Source organism: Branchiostoma floridae, chromosome 15 (genome assembly GCF_000003815.2).
Source record: "Branchiostoma floridae strain S238N-H82 chromosome 15, Bfl_VNyyK, whole genome shotgun sequence".
Classification (NCBI taxonomy): Eukaryota; Metazoa; Chordata; class Leptocardii; order Amphioxiformes; family Branchiostomatidae; genus Branchiostoma; species Branchiostoma floridae.
Window position 1 is genome coordinate 348,491 of NC_049993.1, and position 23,230 is coordinate 371,720.

General features: G+C 40.6%; 1 protein-coding gene across 1 annotated transcript in view; it reads left to right on the forward strand.

Annotated features, from left to right (window-relative positions):
- Nucleotides 1-8,775: 8,775 nt before the first annotated feature.
- LOC118432566 (tyrosine-protein kinase-like otk) overlaps nt 8,776-23,230 on the forward strand; it is a 43,300-nt gene continuing 28,845 nt past the window's right edge. Inside the window, exon 1 of the mRNA XM_035844188.1 lies at nt 8,776-9,140. The gene's annotated coding sequence lies outside the window, so the exon portion shown is untranslated. The remainder of the gene's footprint in view (nt 9,141-23,230) is intronic.

A 23,230-nucleotide genomic window follows, 5' to 3' on the forward strand; every position in this document is an offset into this window, starting at 1 on the left:
CTTTTCCTATTCTGCCTATTCAGGAGTGGTATATCAGTTTTTGTAGATTTGTGCTTTGAACCAAGGAAGGAAGTGACTGTTTAGAAAGAGCCCAGCCTGGAGTCTGTGTAGATCTACCAGTCGCCTGTTACAGATTAATACTAATTAGGAACTTATGTTACAATTTTGAAATTTATATCCGTATACAAAATAAAGCACTTACCAGCAAGCTTTCGATCAGTCCTCTGATCCTCCAAGTTGAAATGACCCAACACCTAAGTCACACATCTGGAATGGAAGTGTGACGTCAGCAAAGGGTCAAAGGTGCTTGGCAGTCGGTATCGGCCCCCGTCTCGGTTAAGGGGAGGTTGGTGGGCTCTGATGTAAGCTTGTTGGTAAGCGCTTTATTTTGTGTACGGATATAAAGTTTAGAATTGAGACATAATGTTGACTACCATCACAGATGAACTTACATTCAACTAATTAGGAACATTAGCATGTAGCTCTTTCAGGGTTAGCAGAGAAGTACACAATCATTGACTTTTAATATATTCCTGTATAATTCAGGAATGATTGGGACAAGTAGATGAATTCTTTGACTTTCATGATGTGATGAACATACATGTACATGTTCAAATCTTACTTGTTGACTTTTACATACTGTATGGTTTACTACATTATACATGTAGATTTCTGTGAGTACACTTGACATCCTAGCTATACATTCTTTTACTCCTTTATTGTAATGGATTTGGCCTCAGAAGACTAGGTGTCAGGAGTCTAGGCTGTGGAGTACAAGCACAAAATTGATGCACGAGTCATACTGGTCTACGTGTATGTGGAGAGAAACTAACAATGTCGTATCAAATGATACCATTTAGACACTTAAATATAAGAGGAGCACCCCATGTCAACAGACTTTAAGTTTGTGACTTCCACAAGTCCTGTCCAGTACATATCCCAGCTCTCTGTACATAATCCAATCAACAACGTTAAATTTAGTCTTAGTCACTATGGGTCAAAGTTTTAAATCAAAATTATTGTATTCCCCAAATTTTCAACCATTCAACTTTATCAAGGTATGAGCAATCTGCTGCCTCTGTGACATCACATTATGCAGATAGACTTTATTGCAAGAGGAATAACTGAAGCCATCTACTTGAGGGCTTTCCAACCCTCAACAGAGATGGGGCAGCCATAGACTCTGCAACCCATGATCCTCTGCTCACCGGGTCTGTCTGCATAATGTAACACCATACAGTCATTGACAAAGACAGGAGTTGGGCAGTTGAAAATCCTTTTACTTCACTTAGGTTAAAGTTGAAGGAGGTCAGGAAATTTTCAGAATAGCTCAAGAAATTACAAATTTGACCCATCATTGGAAAAAGGTTAAACTCTGAAGCTGAGTTGTTTAGCATTGAGTATTGTGCTAGTTTGACATGTTCTGTGGATTGGATGAGCTGCATCTATATGGATGTGGAGGTAATTACCAATGTAGAATTAAATGTGATTGTACTTGCAACATGCATGCATGATTTTGCCAACATAAGATTATCTGTGATCTATTTTTGACTCCATATATACAATTGTACTTGCATTGTCTTTCTATAACAAGCTTATTCAACCTATTTTAATGTTTGCTGTCTTCTGTGCCTGTAACTAAGTTTTGCTTTAGTGACTAGTGAATATTCTTAAGGTTTTCTTCCTTTGAGGTGTGCCAATGTTGGTCATCATCACAGTAAATACAGAACTTATCATAATCCAATGAATGATACATACTTAGATGTTATGATAATGTAAATGTTGTACTAGATCATATGTACAGCTGTGTAAGGGACATCCAGTTGAAGTTGACCATAACGGGGAAGGGGTTGTAATTTGAAAAGACAGTTGTGGGGGTAAAGTTATTTGTGATAGATTTAATGACCAAGAAAGTTGACACATTACATAGTAGATTATGGTTCTTCTGTCGATTCGACAGATGATAATCGACAGATGAGCAGGCAGACAGGCATTTTCCCTTACCTGCACATGACTTTTTATGGTGAAGGAGGGGTGTGCAATTCCTTCTCCACCCTCTCGTCTACTGGAGCACTAAGTCTCACAGGGACAGAACTGTATGACACGTGTGAGACGGCTTCAGCAGATACAGCTTTGTTGTTCGGAGTATCTGTCTCCTAGGAGGATTCCGACCAAGGATGTAAGGGGTTCCTCCTACCATAGTAGATTACAAGGTATGTGTAGATATGTGCAGAAACCCCTGGAGACATGACAGTAGGAGATCAAGTGTGATGAAACTTCACATCTGGACCTGCACGTGCTAGTTGTTAAATTTTAGTGATGTCCTTAATGTCACTGGGTTGGAAATACTTGACTGCCCATCTCACCTCACCGGTCCCATAGCCTCACCGGCCGTAGGGGCAGCAATGCCATCAACGTAAGTTTTCCATCTTCTATCTTCAGCCAGGGTTTCTAGCTGATGTACTGTTTGTCCCGACCATTCTTTCAGGTCACTAGCCCAGGTGCAGTCATATTTTGTTTGGCACAACCATGCAGCTCACAAAACATCCAGTTTGTTCAGGGTTGCCCCTGATCACACATATATTCAGCTCCGTTCTGATCACTGGTTGTAACACTCGATGATGTTTGTTTAGAAGTGTAACACTCAAACCCACCCTCTTAAACAACCAGAAAGTATTCCATTGCAGCCAGTAACATTTTACAGATTGTAGGTGGGCCACAATCATTGATTATATGGATGACGTTCGCTGGAACCGCAAAAGTGATGCGAGCTTGCAAATAAAAGATTTTGGCCAATAGAAAGTTTCCATCATATTGAAATCTAAGTGTTAAGGAAGGTTCAACAAATGACTAAACACAGATTATTGAATACCGAACAACAGATCTTCATTTTTGTTCTTTCAATTGTACGAGGGTGAGTCAGAAAGTAATGCAGGTGGTTTTATAACAGATTCATTTTTTAATCGAATGAGTGGAAACTTGGCACAAAGGTACAATGTAGAGCTAGAGGCGTATATCCTCATGAGATTAAAATATCTAAATTTCTTGTTTATTATCATATGAGTGACTGAGCTGATTTCAAGTTGAACACACCCTAGGATTCCCATCAGAAGTAAAGTGAGGTCCAATTAACGTACAATTTAGAATTTCCCTAAACTTTTGCCATTGTAGAAGACAGCCTACACATGTAATAAGCTGCATCTTTCCATAAGCCATATGTTTATTTTCAACTCTGAAATCCAAGCAGATCTTTTTTTTCGTTAGGCCATGTTGATTTGATTATATGGATGACATCCGCGCTCGCACCAATTTTCGGCCGTTTCCAAAAAAAAAAGTTTTCGACCATACAATAAATTGTGCAAAGCAGCTGTAAAATGAGCACAGATATTCCGTAGATTGAAAAAAAAGTATCAGAAAACAGATAACTAATGCCAAAGAATGCCAAAATAAAACTAAAGTCAAAGAATAAGATGTGAAAGGACAGAAAGAAAAGAAATATGTTGTTGGTAGGGGGATGTACCAGTACAGAAATTAAGGTCCAGAGTATCATTTCTAATTCTGGACCTGAACCTGGACCTGATTGTCTGTGGAAACTTGAGAACTGGCAATACTAAAAACAATGGTAATTGGTCAATTTTGCTACAAAGGAATCTGTTTGGTGGATTATTGGACTCCCAGTGGCATTTTAAAATCCCATCTCCATGTAATAAAGACTAACTCACTGGCTCTGTACCTTTACCCTGGTGGCCATCCGGGATCGGGCAGCTAGGACCTACCCTTTTGAAAGGGTAGCGATAACTCCTTCGGGCTTAAACTCCCCCGGAGTGCTAATGTGAGATTGTCGGGCTGACTGCCTTGGCTCCCCGAACAAAACTTGCTAACAAACCTCGCTAGCTACCCGGTCCTGTCTGGCTCCCAGGGTACTGTACCTTTGACTATAGAAACTTGGTACAATTGACTATAAACTCTACTTGACTTCCTCTTGTTGTCTTCTTGGCCCCCGGTAAGACCCCACATGCCTGTCGACATAGTGTGTCCATTTTGTAATTGGCGAAACCTGTTCCTCTGATTTTTTTTTCAGGTCTTTTTTTTTATTGGTCCAAGAAGAAAAAAATGTTTTGCACCCGTATGATGTACTGGTCCCTACACCTAACTGTTGGTATACCATACTATGTGTGTTTAGTCCTATGTTCAACCTTCCTGGCCACTTTGATTTCATACTGAAGGCAACTTTTTTTTTTGGCCAAACTTTTTCTTTATTCGCTCGCTCGCATCAGTTTTGGAGTTCCCAGAGGATGTCATCCATATAATCAAATCAACATGGCCTTACTGGTGTAGAGTGAGGTACACGCGGTCGTCAGGGTCATGAAATTTGCGGTGTTATGATGAAAAGTTTCTCTAGCCTACTTTTCCATTAACTATCATCACAATCCACTCATACATATATGTTATACTGAGCTCAAATATACCTTAACAAAGACACCCAAAATAAACCTTCCTTTTTCGTGGAGGTAAAACGAAGTCATCATCATCATAATGTAATCAGGAGGTAGGGACTGGGACGACCTGAAATGATGTTGTACAAAACCTTAGTCTGGATTTGGACAACTACGCTTATGGGAGATTTTGCACTCTGGCAAATCCATCGATGAGAGTCGAGCTATTATTATTATTAAACTGGTGTCAAGGGCGGTGCGATATAACGTTACTGCTGCTAAAACTGAAATGCTAAGATGTGGAATACTCGGTTTCTGCATCACCTCTACACAGTCCCCGCTCTCGATGCGTTCATACTATTCACACACACACATGTGAAACACCAGCACAAGTGTTAGAATGGGCTCAAGTGCGTGGACACGGTGACTCGGGCTTAAGTCATATATGCCTGGCAGGCAGCGACGCCCAGGGTTGGACCCCAGTCCTGCGATACGCGTTACCTTTGATGTCCCGCAGGGATTACGGACACTCGAGGGGGCGTGGACACTACAGGGGATAGGTAATAGTTACCCCATGGGCGGGGCGAGGTTTCTGTGTATATCGCCAGGCCCGCCCACCGAGGGGTTTCTAGTCTCCCCGAGGGCGAAGCCCGAGGGGAGACTAGAAATCCCCGAGGTGTCGGGCCTGGCGATATACACAGAAAACGAGCCCAAGGCCATGGGGTAACTAACTTAGCCCATGGCATACTTCCCCGAAGCTTTTCTAGTTCATCAGCTTTACAAAATGTTACTTTATTTTGTCCTAAAAGTCCACAATCTTTCTTGTTATTGCTTGAAAAGCTGTGACAGAGTGTCAGGCTGTAACAACACGCGGTCATTAATCTTGTCAAGACCTTCCTGGGGAAGATGCCTGGACAGACAGAAAGTCTGCTCATATTCCTCTGGGCAATTAGAAGTCAAGCATAGGATTGGTCAGTTATCACATGACACTATTCTGGTCCCAGAAGATGGTCTCAAAGGTAAGCGAGGATTGGTCAGAACGGGTCACATGCGTATATCACTCCTAGTTTTGAGGCAGATATCACCCCTGTTTTCTTGATAACACCATAGTTTTTCCCTCATTTGCATGAAATAGCAGCACACTTTTTTTCGTAGCACCATACTATGTGGATATATCAACAGAAAAAGGGGGCTCCTCATTGGCTGAGGGGAAGTAGCCATGGGCTAATATGTGGATATCAGAGGGGGTAGGAACACTACTAGCCTGGGTACCATTCTCCGCCGTCGGCTTTGGGGAGCTTTACCCGGCACCGACCTGCTTCTGTCAGCCTGTCTGATTAGCTGCCCTTTGAGATTTCGCCGATAGAGATTGTAGCCGGCCTTTTGAGTTTACCCCGCTAAATTAATCTAACCCCGTAAGAACTCCCCCAGCCTGTACCAATTAACTGTACGGGCGGTCACCCCTACACCGCCGAGCGCCTCGATGGTATGGTTCCCAGGCTAGAAAACTACAGAAATGACGAACACTTCTGTGGGTACGTATTCTAACATGCCCGTAGCCAGGGGGTACGAAACACACACACACACACTCGAAGGTCCGCTTTTACACGCTAATACAAAAATTCCATTCAATTCAAGCGAGTCTATAAGCAAAATTTGTCCCAGAAATGGCAGGGTCCAGGTTTCAAAATTTCCCGGACCTCCTTTGCGACGGCTCGCGCCTTGGGGGCCGGACATGATGTGGCGGGAGCTTCGCCCTCAAAAACCTTTCTCATTAATAAAAAGTTAAGAAGTTAGCTTAGTTCAACAGCAAAATTTGCCCGACTTAGAATGCAGCAAATTTCAGAGGGTCCAGATTAAAGATTTCCCCGACCTCCCTTGCGACGGCTCACGCCTCCGGCTCCTAACATAAAATATGTTAGGAATAGGATGGGGGCCGTCGACGTCAAAAGTATTTTTCTCTAATAGAAAAGTCATTAGATTGAGCTTAGTCTGGCAACAAAATTGTCCCTCAAAATACGGGAAAGGGCTTTTCAGAGGGTACGGATTTCAAAATTTCCCCGGACCTCCAGTGCGACGCCTCGCGTAACATGGTGAAACTAGAGTTCCACGAACACATACCTTTGCCAAATAAACCAGGTTTGTTATGTAGAATGGTGTCTGTAGACATAAATGTGTTGCTCATTATATTTTATTTTATATGCCTGGAGTTGGTTCATAACATTTTGCCATTGCTTATACAAATTAGATCCCTATTTTCATACTATTTAATTGTATCAAGCATCACTTAAGCTGTCAGCATACCAAAAATCATGATGATCCTTTCAATCCCTTCTTGACTTATTATCTTTTAAAGTAGGAAACTAAACCGCCTCCTGCAGTTCAAGAAAAGATGTTAGCGGACCCAAACATACACCTCTTACTCTCAGCCATCTTTCTCAGTTACATATGTGACAAGTTTAAAAGTCCTATCACGGAATACAGTGGATTTATCAACTTTCCTCATTAATTATGCAAATTAGCTGTTAATTTGCATAACTAGTATCTCATTATGTAAGGTTTTACTTAGGCTATCTACATACCAAAAATCATGACGATCCGTCAACATGTTCATATTTTTTATTAATTATGCAAATGAGATCATCATCTGCATAATTAATATGTATTGATATTTCTGTCTTTCTCAGCTACACATGTGACAAGTTTGAAAGTCCTATAATGCAATGCAGTGGATTTACACATTTTCCTCATTAATTATGCAAATTAACCGTCGATTTGCATAATTAGAATTCCATCATGTAAGTCTTCCCTTTGGCTATCTACATACCAAATCATGACGATCCGTCAACGCGTTTATATTTTCTCATTAATAATGCAAATGAGGCCGTTATTTGCATAATTAACATGCATTGATATTTCTCTCTTTCTCATCTATATATGTGACAAGTTTGAAAGTCCTATCATGAAATGCAGTGGATTTATAAACTTTCCTCATTAGTTATGCAAATTAGTTGCTGATTTGCATGATTAGTATTCCATTATGTACATTGTTACTTGGGCTATCTACATACCAAAAATCATGACGATCCATCAACATGTTCTCGAGTCATTCTCGTCCAAAGTTTGAAAGGAAATCGGCGACTGCAGTTCCAAACAAGCCGCTAGGAGGTCCAAACGTACAACACTTACTCTCTGCTCCAGGTGCTATCTACCACTCAAAAATAATAACCACGGCATGTCCAGAAGACGAGCTATCCAAAATTGAGTTTCTGCTGCAATACCTTAGCAAGCCGCTAGGGGGCCCATTAACGAACTTGAACTTCGTTTTCCCGACCCCGACCCACCTACCAAATATTATCGGGATCCATGCAAGGCTTCTTGAGTTATGCTGTTAACACACACACACACAGACAGACTCACAAGCCCAAAACGTAACCTTAGCCATTCTGGCAAAGGTAAATATGTTTGGGGGTGTGTGTGTGTGTGTGAGGGGGGTGGGGGGTGGAGTCGCCCTTGAAGACCGGCGAAAACCTAGTGTATCTTTAATAGAAATGCCGTTAAACTTGGCTTAGTCTTCCAGCAAATTTTGCCTGTCAAAATGCAGGAAATAGCTTTTCAGAGCCCCTAGGCCTAGGCAGCTCGCGCCAGCGCCGCTCGATGAGCCAACCCAACCAAAATCCTGGCTACGGGCATGTACAACAGGGTTTACCGACACTTTTGAGGGTACGAATATAATAGGGGTACGGACACCATGGTGGCTATATGGGGGTATGTCTATCTAACATAACATTTGTATCGAATTGAAAAATCTATAAACTGGATATAATTAACACAAATCATGTACAATAAATAAAGAAAACCACTCCATAATCCTTGTTTATTTGGCGAAGGTATGTGTTCGTGGAACTCTAGTTACTTTATGCGGTGTAAAGGTTTTTACTTGATTACCAAAGATAATCCAAACGACGTGTAGTTCTCATGTAGTTCTCTATTTCTTTTGTATCTCTCTAAGATGATTCAGTCCAACCGGGACCTATTTGACTCTACTCACGTAACGTTACAACATCCCGATGTTCTGAGATGATGAATTCGAAATATGCAAAGTTCGTTAAGTAGAAGCAGGCTTGAGGCGGTAACATAAGGTACCTGTCCCCAGCACATCGGGCAGGTCAGTTCTACACTCTCCACATGCAGAACATTGGACGGTGTTTACACGCTTAATCGTGGGCATTGCCGTCTTGTTTATCATACAGCACCTGTTTCAAAAAGCCCAAGAAAATTTCCTCTCACGCAGAAAACAAGGGATAGCTTTATGAGCAGCCAGTACGATTGCATGTAGCTGTTCTGAAGCACTTGGTTTACGGGTGCCGGCAATCCGGGCGATCGCACAGTCTTATTATATTGTGGGCTGTTTCAGCCTGCTTCACTCCGATCGATGTGTACTTATACCTGTGCCGGCTGTGTTATTCCTCTGCGAGGGGGAACCCGGTTTAAACTTTAAACGCTGTGTCGTCTCTCATCCACAGACAGTCGGTATTGGTAACAGTATTCTAGAAAGAGGATTTATCTACAGATAGCGCTAAGGAGCACTGCAAGCCGCTGATACCAACCGTACTATCAGCACCTACATACCCGGTATGACGTGGGGAGACCAGACGTACACATGTATCTAGTGTAGCCAGACAGCAGGCAGTCCGGATTGAGGTGAGCTCACTTCATCATTACATCGTGGAGCACAAAAGCGACTCTCCGATAATGAACCCCGATTTGATAGTGAGCTAATTGTTCAGGTTATAAATCATGATCGGTGTTGCATATTTCTTATCATGGAACTTGATAATTCTGCGTGTTTTGATGGTGATTAGGATATAGGGAGATGTAAGCAGCTAGCAGCTATGTTGCTGAACACCTTGAATATATCCGGCCTCCATCGCTGTTGAAGGATGATCGGGGAACTGTGGGAGGCAAGGGTGATCGATGTATGTCTTAGCTAAAACTTTCAAGAATCGTAGCAGATTATACTATTGGCATTCTGTCTTAATCAGTCGTACAATGGTATAAGGATGGCCATTAGCCTAAACAGGGCCTTTTACTAGACGAAATTGAGAGCAACTGCTAATTTATGGAATTTACTTGCAGATAGTTGAAAAAGATTTACAACAATCGGCAGAGCCCCATATATTTCCACCTACCTTCATTGTGATATACTGACGTCCTTCATTGTAAATGCGAGCACGTATTTCCTTGGTGGGAAATCAGGGAAACTCCGCACGATCACACCAAGGACAAGAATGGCCGGGTATATCGATCGTTCTTCTAGTTTATGTTAACTAAGTCACTTGCCGACGACCTGTAGTAGGAGATACGCCTGAATAGGATTAAGTAACAAGCCCTGCCAGGCGCTATCTCATGCACTGTCGGGGATGACTAGCTATCTCCTGAATCAACACTTGGAACCCTGCCACTAGCAATCGGCTGCTGTTGCTTTCTGATCGCGGCAACATGTTTGTAGGGGTAGTGGGGACAAACCAGATTTGATTTTATTCAGGTTGCGACGAGAACAATACATTGTGGACACCAGGCATCATTAGTCTTTATATCTTTGCTTCCACCCATCGTCAAGAATATGCTAGGGATATGTGACTAGGTAGGTCAGTCTTTAGCTATACCGGTTTGTTCTTTACATTACTCATACAGACGGCTGGCTTCTTTAGTCAACAAAGAAATATCAATAGTTGTAAAAGACTCAATACTCAATATGTCTCTTGATATCGATGACATGTATGTCCATGGTACATATTGTTTATTGACATTGTATAGAATCCTGGCTTGTCAGGTCGAATGTAGCCACACTTTTATCAAAGCAGTGTTCCCGGGCTCACAGGCGGTAATGAAAATTCCGGGACATCGTGCTCGTATTTACATTATTTAAATATCATAAGTCATTTATCGTCTAACTGTCAATATGAACCAGTAAAGAGACCCTGATTGTATCGAACAGTTGTAGATAGTAATACTGTTGGTTATTGCAATGATAACATGATGGAATCGATGTTATCAGAGTAGCATAAGGATGATGTATGATAGTAATTTGTTGCGGATACGACTTGGCGTGCATCCATGGATTTTCCCATCCACCAGGCACAGGTGGGAGGGGCGGATGTTCGATTTCATTCGAAACTACATTGTCATGAGGCCCCTCTGGGTCTTGTTCCGCCTAACGAGTTCTTCGCATCATTGTATTTTCTGTAAGGCCACAGCAAGTACATTTTATGGATGACATCATCTGCAGACTGCAAAAATAGCGAAAAAAACAAGATGGGTAAAAAATAACAAGATGACAAATTTTGAAAATAGACACCTTGAACGTTGTAACAAGAATTGAAGTGACAAATTATGGCATCACAAGCAACAAAGCATTTATTCCTGTATTTAAAAAAATACACTAGTGTATGGACTAGTGTATGCACTAGTGTGGTAGACTGACATCACACTGTGTTGGCAACCATACTCATGGCTTCCATATTGGTGCCACTCTTACAACTATCCAGTAATTTTCACTTCTGCATCTACAGACAAGGCTACCTCTCTAGTGTTAATTCTACATGCAATTATCAGGTTACAGCACAGCCTATTTACACATTTTGGTCTATCTGACCACTCCTGAAGTAGAAAAAAATCATTTTTTTCCTGAAATCAGGCGAAAATTAATGAGCGCGCTGATGCCATCCATAAAATTTACATGCTGTGGCCTAAAGTGTGATGCATGGCAGCCGAGCCGGCGAGGGGAGGGGATCAATGGTTTGTTGCCACGCGAGCGATTAGGAAATATACTCTTACCTTCCTAAAGTACTGCGGTTATGTCATCAACATCAGAGCAGCTTAGACATTCCATATCCACGCGGTTTCTCTCATATATCAAGGTAATTACTATATTCGTGGTGATTACATTGATTACATTTTCACTAGCACGTACGTACGCGCATCTGTATATATATATATATATATATATATATATACATATATATATATATATATGTGTGTGTGTGTGTGTGTGTGTGTGTGTCAACGACATAGTTCAAGAACGGCTGGATGTATGTTTTCATACTCCGTGTTTCAGTTGAGTGTGACAAGCACTGGAAATAATCATATTTTGGGCCACTGGCGGCTTCCCTTGGTACTGCAGCGGAAATTCCACTTTTCATTTCATTTCCGTGTCCTGAACAAGCTTTGCACAGGGTTTTCGGGCGTTAGATAGCTCTTGTGCTTGGGAAGAAGTGACGTAAGTCTGGACCCCCTAGCGTCTAGGTTTAGAATTGCAGCGTTTTTTTTGTAATTCCAAGGAAGAAAACTCAAGCTAGGAACAACGGATTTTCATGATTTTCCGTATGTAGGTAGCTTAGACCAAAATGTAAATAATGAAATAGTAATTATGCAAATGGGGACATGACAATTTTCTGTCGTAACAGTTTTTTCAATGTCTCTCTTGTCCCTGACATAATATGGTCTAAAGTAACATTTGAATACCTTTCAACTTCAAGATAAGGTGGGGGCGTGGGGCAGATTTGAGTCCCCTAGCGTTAGATTTTGGAACTGCAGGGGCGTTTTTGACAAGATATTTCAAAGAGGATAACTGAAGGCAGGAACGACGGATTTGCATCATTTTAGGCATGCAGGTAGCTTAGGCAAAGATGTTACATGTTATGCAAATGAGGACTTGATTTGCATGATAATGGGAAAATTGTATTATTCCATTATGTTTTCCGTAACTGGACTTAAATAAATGTAACACATGTACCATAATGCATTACAGGTGGAACATAAATAAATACCAAATATGCAAAATAGGGACAGATTTGCATAATCTAAGCAGAAATGGCAAAACCGCTTAATGATAAATATTGGGAATTATTTTCTTGACATGTATAAGTTAGTCAATCACCTTGCGTAAATCACGTTAATGTGTAACGTAGTCCCTTTTCATAAAAATCTGCAAAAGCTCTAAACATTCCATGGCCGCATGAGGTCACCGAACTCTTGTTTGTTTTGTTACGAAGTCGCGTCCGTCCCACAGGACAAGTCTATTTGTTTCTAAATTCAAGTTAACTTGACAGCATAAACGTGAACCCGAGGTAACGTAATTACTTGCATGGACTCGGAGACATCAATATTCAATGACGGTGATATTGGCCGCGAAGTGAGAAAACATTGCAGTTGAAATCACGAAAATCATCCCAGCTTTATGTCTGCTCTGTGACGTTATTTTCTACAGTAAATGTCACTAAGGGTTTATTTCTCATAAAAAGCTTGATCAACTTGAATAGGACCCCGTTGGTTTGATAGCTTGCTGGGAGGGATTACAGTACATTAAACATGACGTTGGTTCACCGTAAGTCATTTTATGTCACTGAAAATGTTTGGTCACTTGAACGGTGGAGGGCGCTACATAACAAAGTTCTACACGCTTCTCATTCCGCAGGGTGACATTTTGGTAGGAACGGAACGGAAGAGTAGAGGATAGACGTTTTGTTTTTGGTTCGTTGTGACGACTGATGTCTCGAGGACCATATATACTGCAGTATGTCTCCAAACCACGGCCCCGTCCATGCTATGAGCTTGCCTGTCCTCCACCCGACCTGACACCATATCCAAGTATCCATGCATTACAGTTTGCCACTGGGAATGATTCACTGCAGTAGATAACCAATAACACTTTGTTAGATTGAAACTTACATAATGAGCTTTGGCTATATTTCCAGGCGCTATGTTTGTGCTCCCGTGTCAGAATGAATGTAAAATTAAGGCAGATACATTCTGCATTCCGGACACGTCGTGCGTTAGTTTGGTAAGGGCGGTAGAATGTGAACAGGTTACTGAATGTGGTATTGGCTGCGAGGAAATCATTTATTTATTACCTTCGCCAAGAAGGTTATATTTTGGGTAGACAAATAGTGTTGTCAACAAGACAATATAGAAACAATATGCATGTCAACCGCATATAACTTGAGCAGCTGTGGATGGAATTTCATGGTATTATAAAATTTGAGTAGAGGCTGCCCAGGCTAAGGTTTTGTTCGAAAACGGTTCACCTGGCACTTTCCGTCGGGACTGCAGTGGCGTGTGTGTGCGTGCGTGCGGTTGCAGACACGATAACACGAGACGCTGTGGATCGCTTTGCATGATATTTGGTAGTTATGTAGGGGTTTGGAAAACGAAGGTCAAGTTTGTAATGGGCCTCCTGGCGACAAGTTGCGGCACCGCAGCGGACCGTCAAAGTGGGCGTTAAAATTATCCTCATGTGGCAGGTTCAGGATTTTTGACTAGTGGATACGTCGTTTGGCAGGGAGTAAGTCATATAAGTTTGGCTCCCTGGCGCGGCTTGTAACTGCAGTGGGCGATATTGTTTTAATTTTTGGAAGAGAATAAGTGAAGCCGGATTTGGTGGATTTGTATTATTTTTAATATGAACATATCTTAGGTCATGATTAAAATCCTGAAATGTATTGTTTGTAAATCTGGGCTTCATTTACATGATTAATGAAGAAAATGTGAAATTCCATTGAAAGCTAGAAATCTACCTCATTTCTAGGACAGCCAGAGCACTGCCTGGTTGCCAGCTGCATGCCATATGTGTGCAGTTGATGACATGTACAGGTTTGCCACAGGAAATTTATGTTATTTTTCCAGTCATGTTGTATATTTGTTTGCCGGTGCCAGAACATGTTTCTTTATCAACAAGCAGACATGTCAGCTAGATGAAGAAAGAGGACGAATTTGACCAAATAAGTTGCCATGGGAATTCAGTCATTTTTGGCAGTCTATCCAGTGCTGGCCCGTCAGTTTACTCCTAGGCTAGTTAACCCCTACCAGGCTTTTATATGCCCCTATCATCAACTATCTAGCCAGGCCGGAGTCTGGTAGAGACCATATGACTCCAAGCAGACATATCAGCTAGATAAAAAAAGAAAAGAATTTGGCCAAATAATTTGCCATGGCTTAGCGGGGTGGTTCTTTGGCCTTGGTTATGAATAAGCTTTAATCACTTTGACGCTGGAAGTCAGTTGGGATGTATAAAAGGGAATTTTCAATCGCTTTATATGCACTTTCATGCAGCCGTTTTATTCTGGTAGGTACTTTGGTAATACATGATTGAGACCTCAAAGTCTTTGCACTCACTAAACCTTGATTATTTGGCAAAGGTATGTGTTTCGTGGAACTCTAGTTTACGTTTCGTGGAACTCTAGTTTATGTTTCGTGGAACTCTAGTCTATTTTTCGTGGAAATCTAGTTTATTCTTTATATCAGGCACTAACAGGCCGATAACACGAGCAGACTGTACAATATAAACAACAGATACATAAATAACATTTCGCTCTTCGATTCTATATACACGTACGTCTCCCAATGGTCTTGACGTATGAGGTAAAATAAAAAAGAGTCTGACCTAAAAACAGACTGGATAATGGGATTAGCAGAACGGAATAGCCTATCAACAAATGAGCAGCACTGATTACGCCATCTGGCGTCAAAAGGATCAATACAGTTGAAGACAAACATCTCACTAGCGCTGCAATATCTAGGCAGATTTATTACTATGCGAAAACAATTGTTATATGCTATTCGACATTTAGATAGGGCACTCGATCGAAATGAGTTCCACAGATGGTCCGCGAAGAGTTGCGAACAATGAGAAGAGAACAGAGTTCTCTTAACATCATTGGAACAAAGCGAAAATTTACGTGAAATAGTGTTGGCACGACTATAAAGACTCCTTAGCTGGGCGGGAATACAATCGTCGTCACTTAAAATCTAACGTTGACACTAATTCCGAGATACACATATGAAGATACAAATTTCAAACATTCCTCAAAAAGTTTGATAGATGGAAGGGAAGTAATAGTGGCATACTGGCACTCAGAAATGACATGCAGCATGTTTTGTATATTTCATATTCGTAGCCAGCGTCTTCAAAAGTACAGTTTTTTGCAGAGCCTTCAGACTTGAACATGACACATGCCGTCTGGGTAAAACAGATGATTCACAAGAAAACCTCCTACATAGCAGCCAACTTTAGCACTGCTAGGTCTGGAGCTTAAATCATCAATATATATATACATATATGATATATGTATATACATTGAATAAAAGTGGGAATAACACACAGTCCCTTGCCGTACACCATCAGAAAAATGAAAAATAGATTAACGGTAAGTTATTTGTGCCTCATTAAAATATGTCTTTTGGTCAACTGGGCCATCACCACGATGAGGATAATGTTTTTACTGGCCGGCCGACTCCCCTAGTGTACCATTGACTCTATTTGTCACGAATTTCTAAATTCAGACCACCGATCCACGGAGCCTGGCAGAGGATAGGCCATTACCTCAGTTGCCAAGCAGCAGCGAGTGGGGTGTTCAATATCATCCCAAATTTGACCTTCCTCATCTACCTCTGATGTCTCACATTAATATTACAAACATGACAGCATCGACCTTTTATAACTGCGGGTAAATCCAGAGGTTAGTCTCTGAATCTGACAATCATACCATGCACCTATACCATGCACCCACGCAGATAGACTTTTTGTTAGTTTCTGCCTCGCCTTATTCCATTGCTTTCATTGATTATGGAAATAAGGTTGTACTGTGATTGGCATAATCTATTTTGAAGGATACTCTGCTTGGAGAGTAGTGGTTTCCATAGCAGCACCCCCCCCCCGGGGGGCGTATTGCTTTAGCCGTGTCATTTTTGCAATGATAAATATTGTAATAATTATAACACTGAGAGAGAAACAACCATACAGCACCTAAACTTTGTGGCAAAGACCTTTTCTTTGGCATATTTCAATGTTTACATTTCATTTCGAATCATGCAAATGTTGGTTGCGACCTTTATTTGGACAAGGTTTATTTCAAAATGCACGGCTTTGCAGCTACTTATTTAAGCGCTGAATTGCGCCAACATGTACAAACACATTCATTAAGACAACAAGGATACAACAAGTTCATTATATCAATTAAAAGCATCATCTGTTCCTAACTACAAAAGACTACATTATTCGTCCTTAAATAGATGCATACCATTCGGATATATAATATCAGGCGCTTAGATAACTTCGAAGTCACATTATCTATGCATGATGTGCACTGGAATCGCTTTACATACTAATGTCACGAGTATGTAATTACCATTGTTTATCACTAAGGAATTAGGGCACTTTCCCAATAATAACCGGCATTAAATATTCAAGGAGATCATATTTTTACGAGACTGTGTGTGTCTGTCTGTTTATCTGTAAAAAAGGTAACTCATAAATGGACTTCAATAAATGTAGCACATGTAATTTATCATAAGTGAAACAAAAACAGACACCAAATATGCAAAGGAGGAACTGATTTCCATAATCTATACAAAATGGCAAAACCGCTTAATGATAAATGATGCGAATTTTATATTTGTAGGTTATCAATGATGAACATCACTATACATAGATTACGTAAATATGTTAGCCATTTGCATGAGGTCTGCAAAAGTTCTAAACATTTATTATTCAAGACCACATGATATGACAAAGACAATGTGGCACTGCACTCAAGTTATAAAAACCTATATTGACATCGCCACATAACAAAATACAATAAATAATGAAGTCAGTTAATCGTCATAACAGTGCTCCAAAGTCCCACCACCCTAAGACATAAAATAGTACGGTAGAAGCCAGTTAATTGCACAACGGAATACCACAGACGTTTGTTTATACGGAATCCCCAAATCGGATAATTGCACGAAATACGCTGGCAAATGGGGTGTGCAATTTTCGGCTTCTACCGTACCAATGTTAGGCTAATCAAGTACATAGAATAGAAAATGAACGAAAGTAGAGTTGGGACTTCTATATCTACTTGACTGATACAGTCATGTAGAGCTGTTTCCTAAATTGTACGAAGTGGTTTGAGAAATTTCTGGGGGGATCCAATCTATGAGGTACCTCCGTGTTAGGCCATGTACGTTTTTGTAGAATTAGGATGAGTGAATATGGCGTCTGCTAGAGAGAGACTCCCAACCTAGTTCTTGGCAAACAGATATGTAAGATGAGCCTTTAACTGCTCCTGATACGATAAGAGAACTTACATATTGAATTCGTTCAATACGAGAGGAGTCCTCCGCAGTACAACCATACCAAACAATATCCGCATATTCAAGACAAGGGCGAATAAATGATTTATAAATGGTTTCTAAAACTTTACGAGTTGAATTTTAGACCTCGAGACACATCAACCAGTTAAGACATTTCAGCAAGCATCTGAATGATGTGGTCGTATCAAGACAAATTAGTAGTCAAGATAGCTCCATTATGGAACCAAGACAAGATTATAGATAATTAGCCGATATGCAGAAATGATGTAGTTGTGTCATCAACTACATCAAGCAGAGAACTGTCATCCGCAAATAAAAAAGGTAAAGAACTTACGTTATCTATGACATCATTTATGTAGATTATAAACAGTAAAGGACCTAAGACGGAACTTTGAGGGACCCCTGCACCAATCTTGGACTAAGGAGAAGACTGTCCATCTATCACTACTCACCTATCACTGCACGTCTCTCTGAACATTTCGTGGAGGTATGAGGTCGCCGAACTCTAGTTCAATACATCGTCTCTATTGTGCTTAATCAGCCAGGACAGCTACGTATACCAAGTCTGTTGAGCACTGGATTACATTCACCCTGTAATGCATAGCGTTGTTCTATTTTCATAACCCCTTGTTATCCTTTCTCCATTGGATGATTGCAGCCGGCAATACATGTAACTCACGTAGGTCTAGGCTTTCTTATAGGCGATTCCTTTATAACCATAAGAAGCGTAAATTGATATAAATGTATGTTCAGGCAGAGGAAGCAGGCAACTAATCCAAAACCAAGCCAAAGGATGATGCTTATCTATGTACCTAACACGGGAAAATGTTCTCTCCCAACTGGACGATGAGATCATGTAAATTGTAAATTTTAAGAGACTAAATCGTATTGAAAAAGCTCTCAGAAACTAGAAAGGCCGACATTTCATTGAAAGCGAATATAGTTCACCCATATCGCACCCATGCAACATTGGACTGTTCTAAATCACCCTTGCGCGAAAATGGAAGGCAACATGAAACAACTTGTACTTGTAAATTAACTGTAAAAGACAACCGGTCCCCGGCTTTAGAGCCCGACCGGGGACCTAGGCCTTACCAAGGTGGTTGAAAAAGGAACCTCCTTGGCCTTACATAGCTTCACGGTTTGTGTTATATCAGTGTTGATCCATTTGCGCAGCGTTAAACATCACTGAGCGTGAACTCTATTTCATGAATCAAATGCCAACATAAAATTCGACATTATTATCAATAAAGCCTTATAGAATAGTCCTTGGTCCCATGTAGTCGACAGCGGTAAGAAGTAGGTATAGATGATGTTCATCTCGCCGTCATTGAGCATTTCCCGTGTGAATAGGCTTTTAGCCAATTGGTTATAAATTTTTCGCCACATGGGGTGTTTAGGATCCGCTAGACTGTCCCCGGGACGCCGGTGTATGTCCTCAGGGTCCACAGTTTGAAAATCAGGCTGACTAAGGAACGACTGAATCTATAATTTCAAACAGTGTTGATCTGATGTTGTCCGGAGGGATGTAAGAGTTCTTTCTGTTTGCCAAGTGACAAATTGCACCCAAAACTCATCCTGGCTTGTATCTTGTAACCAGCCAATTTTCTCAACAAGCCTGGAAGTTATCACTTTTCTCATCTGTGTCATACATACATGTATTATTGACCGCCCGCTGCCTTGCCGTCTTCAACACAGACTAAAGACCTCGCTGGACTCTAAGGAATCAACAATTGATTAAATGAAGATCTTTATTGTGCATGCGTGCATGTCTACCTCTGCTCACCTCACCTCACCTCACTTCTCCAAGCCCGGATAATAGTAAACAATATATCCGCCCCCTAATGGAATATACATCCCATATATGGAGTGGCGCTGGCACAACAGCTAGACAGACTTCAGAGGAAAGCTCTCCGCCAACTTCAAATTAGGGACCCACAGAATGCCGGCATCTTCCCCTTGGACCACAGGAGGAAAGTAGCCAGTCTCAGTACCTTCTACCGGCACATCCGTTCCTGCAACCTTCCGAGGAGCTTTCAGGAATCATGCCGACTCGCGCAACCGGGACACGAGTAACCAGATCATCCACAAGAGCTCACCCATACCTTATTAATGTACCTAGATCAAATACCCAACTTTACCTATCATCTTATGTACCACGGACTAGTAGACTCTGGAATTCACTTCCAGCGTCAGTGTTTCCAACAAGACCTAACATGAACACTTTCAAGACAGCTGTTAACAAAGTTCTTTTGAAACGGTAATTCTCAGAGCTAGTTTCCACTGTTATTATAAGATCACGCATATGTTTGTGTGGATATTAACTGACAAGAACGTTTTTTTATCGCAATAATGTGGGTAATATTCGAGGCTAAAACTGCAATGTGACATATGATTGTTTTTCTTTGTATTTTATGGGCCGCATATCATCAGTAATGATGTAAATATTCAGGCCCTTTTGTATTGATTTAAAAAAATGTGTCAACCTAGAAAAAAATTATAATCTGCTATAGCAATTCAACTTCAACTCGCTTCTTTGTGATGCTGAAAATATAAGTATTAGAGCAGACATTTTTATAATCAAAGGTTTGCCTAAACTCATTAGAAATAGGGATTTGTCTGCATTACCTAGGTGTATGAAGTAGGGAAATATGAATTGTTCAAGTTTATAAATGAACTGTAGGCTCAGCTCAAGGCAGAGCAACAGCTACCCCGTGTGTCAGACTGCGCACGTGACTCAACTAACCACTTAAACAGTACCCTGCACGAGCCGATGTACATCCAGGAGAAAACTTGTACCTGTGGGCCTCCTCTGAAACCATTCCACAAAACCTCTTACATTCCATCCTCACCTTCACAGCCTTAAATCCACCGCTAAACCTTTCGTATAAAAACGTCCTACCATACCCTACTCCAGGGGTCACCACCTCACAAAATTAATCAGACCGGAGAATATTTACCTTTCTCATACGCAGAATTGACTAATGTATCGTCTGGTATATCTTACTGAAATTGCTCTCTATCCAGAGGCCCGGGTTGTCTTATTCTTTGTGAATATGATTTTCTTAGGTTGCAGAATTCTGGTCACGTCTCCCCGAGTGTACAGATCTGCGTCCAATAATGAGTTGACCCTTTGATAATGGCACTAACCATGTACATGATATCCACCGACCTGGTGGATATCTACGCCTAGCTTCAGGTCTGATACTTCGTTCATTAAATTCGAAGCTCTACATATATAGTACCCATTAGCGTAGATGTTCAACATAATCGCATGGACTAACTGTACAGGTGAGATAAGAAAACACATTCACTGCGAAAGTCGGTCAATTCCATGTAACACGATAAGACAGATTATTCCACAACACTCGTCGTCTCATTTTACTTTCCTGCACTACTAATCTGACGACCATGTCATCGTCATGATTTGCAAAACAAATTTTCTACTCCCTGCACGGAGAAGATGACTTCGATGTATTAAGAATTGAAAAGGTTAGGGTGGATCGGTATACCACAGATGATACCTGCCCAGAGGCAAGGAGTTGGTTGTTTGCTATGTAGGAAATGTGCCTTATTTATGGCTGGTCGTTGGCAAATGTTCAGGGGCCACATTCTACCTGTTCATAGCTAGCCTGTGCGCAAGGTCTGGATCGATTTTAAAATTTGTCAGTTGTCAGGAAGGGAAACAATCGTTTTCAAGGTGAAAATGGTTATACAAAAAATAGCCTGTCAAGCTTTTATGTACATTTTTTTATATTTCAACCATACTGGGGTATGGGTTGAAATATTTTGCTTTTTCCTGATATTTATTCTTCTTCTCCTCATGTCAAATCTTTCAGTCGATTCATCTTCGTGTCCTTTTGGGCCAAATGACATGAAATTCGACACAATGGTAGAGAGGGAATGCCCTGAACGTTTTCACAAGTATGAAATTCCCAACATTTATCATTAAGCGGTTTGCCATTTTTGCATAGATTATGTAAATCAGTTTCTCATTTGCATAGTTGGTATCTTTTTATGTTGCGCCTATCATAAATTACATGTACGTGTATTACATTTGTTGAAGTCCAGTCATGGAAAACAATGAATTTATGCAATTTTCTCATTGAAATATGCATAAGTAATGTTAAAATTGCATAAATTCATGTTATGAAAATGGTGAGTTAAAAGTCACCATTTGCATAACATGTATATCATTATAAACACCTTTGCCTAAGCTACTTGTATGCCTAAAATGATGGAAATTGGTCGTTCCTTTCTGCAAACTCTTTGGAATGTTTTGACAAAAACGCCCCTGCAGTCCAAAGACTAAACGTTAGGGGGCTCACCATGTACTGGCGTTGAAAGCTACCTGCCACCCAAATATCAAGACCTTATCATGTCAGGGATAAAAGATACATTGGAAAAATGACTATGATACAATATCCTTATTTACTATGCAAGTGTACCCCAATTGCAAAATTTGTATTTCATTTTGTACATTTTGTATTCATGGGGGACCTCAATGCCAAGATACGTTGACGACACCCACTCCAAGCTTAAGAACGCGCACACTGACGAGTTCACAGAACATCTTAACAACCTTGACCCTGACATCAAGTGCACGTTTGATAAGGAAGAGACTTGACACTTTGACATGAGTACATAATGTGTGTTAAGTTGAACATGCGGACATAACTCATGCAAATCAGGGTCTCATTTACACAATTTATGAGAAAATGAGGACCTCAATTGTATAATAAATGAGAAACATTTCATTTATGATAGGTTACTCGTCATAAGAGATCACCTTTCTTGTTAACAGCAATGCCCTACAAACATCCACCACGTAAAACAATCTTCATACATACAGCCAGGCGAAAATAAAACACACATTCAACAACAATCATTAATACTTATGAAAATAAAATCGTCGCCATGGCAATAGTTTTTATTACCACACTTATTCACTATTGTTTAATGTTTATGTCTTGAGTAGAAGGCTTTACATAACTTTGCCAACATAGATTCATCCTTTGTTGTAACATGTTCGAACATTGATACAATATGCTGTAGCTGGGTCAGTGGGCTGGGAAGAGGACAATTCACACATGCCTGACAAATACAGGAAATTATGTCTGTCTACCAGCTTCTCACAGAAGAGCCACCGTGTTCACCGAAGAAAATCTAAAAATACAAGAACCAAACAATGGAGTGAGCTTAGCAGCTTTGTATATGAGGGCAATAAAAGTACAGGTTTCATAATGATAAAAACACATAGATGTTTGAAAATTGTTCTAAGTAAAGAAATATTTGTACTTTTAAGTTCCCAATATCTAGAACAAATATGAATAGGTTCAAATATGTTTAAACTTTCATTTTTGGCGACGCCTCAGGGGCAAGCCAAATAGTATAGTTTGCGACCGTTTGACTAGAATTCCCCAAATCTCGTGAATTTGTCCACAGGCATGTGTAGTTGCATCATCCCTTTGGAGGGGAATAACTTGGGAACGGTTTGATGGATCTTCATGACATTTGGAATGTAGATAGCTTAAAATATTCGCTACAAGATTAAATGATAATCATGCAAATCACGGGCTAATTTGCATGATTAATGAGGACAGCTTATAAATACACTGCATTTCATGTTAGAATGCTAAAAAATATGCCATATGTAA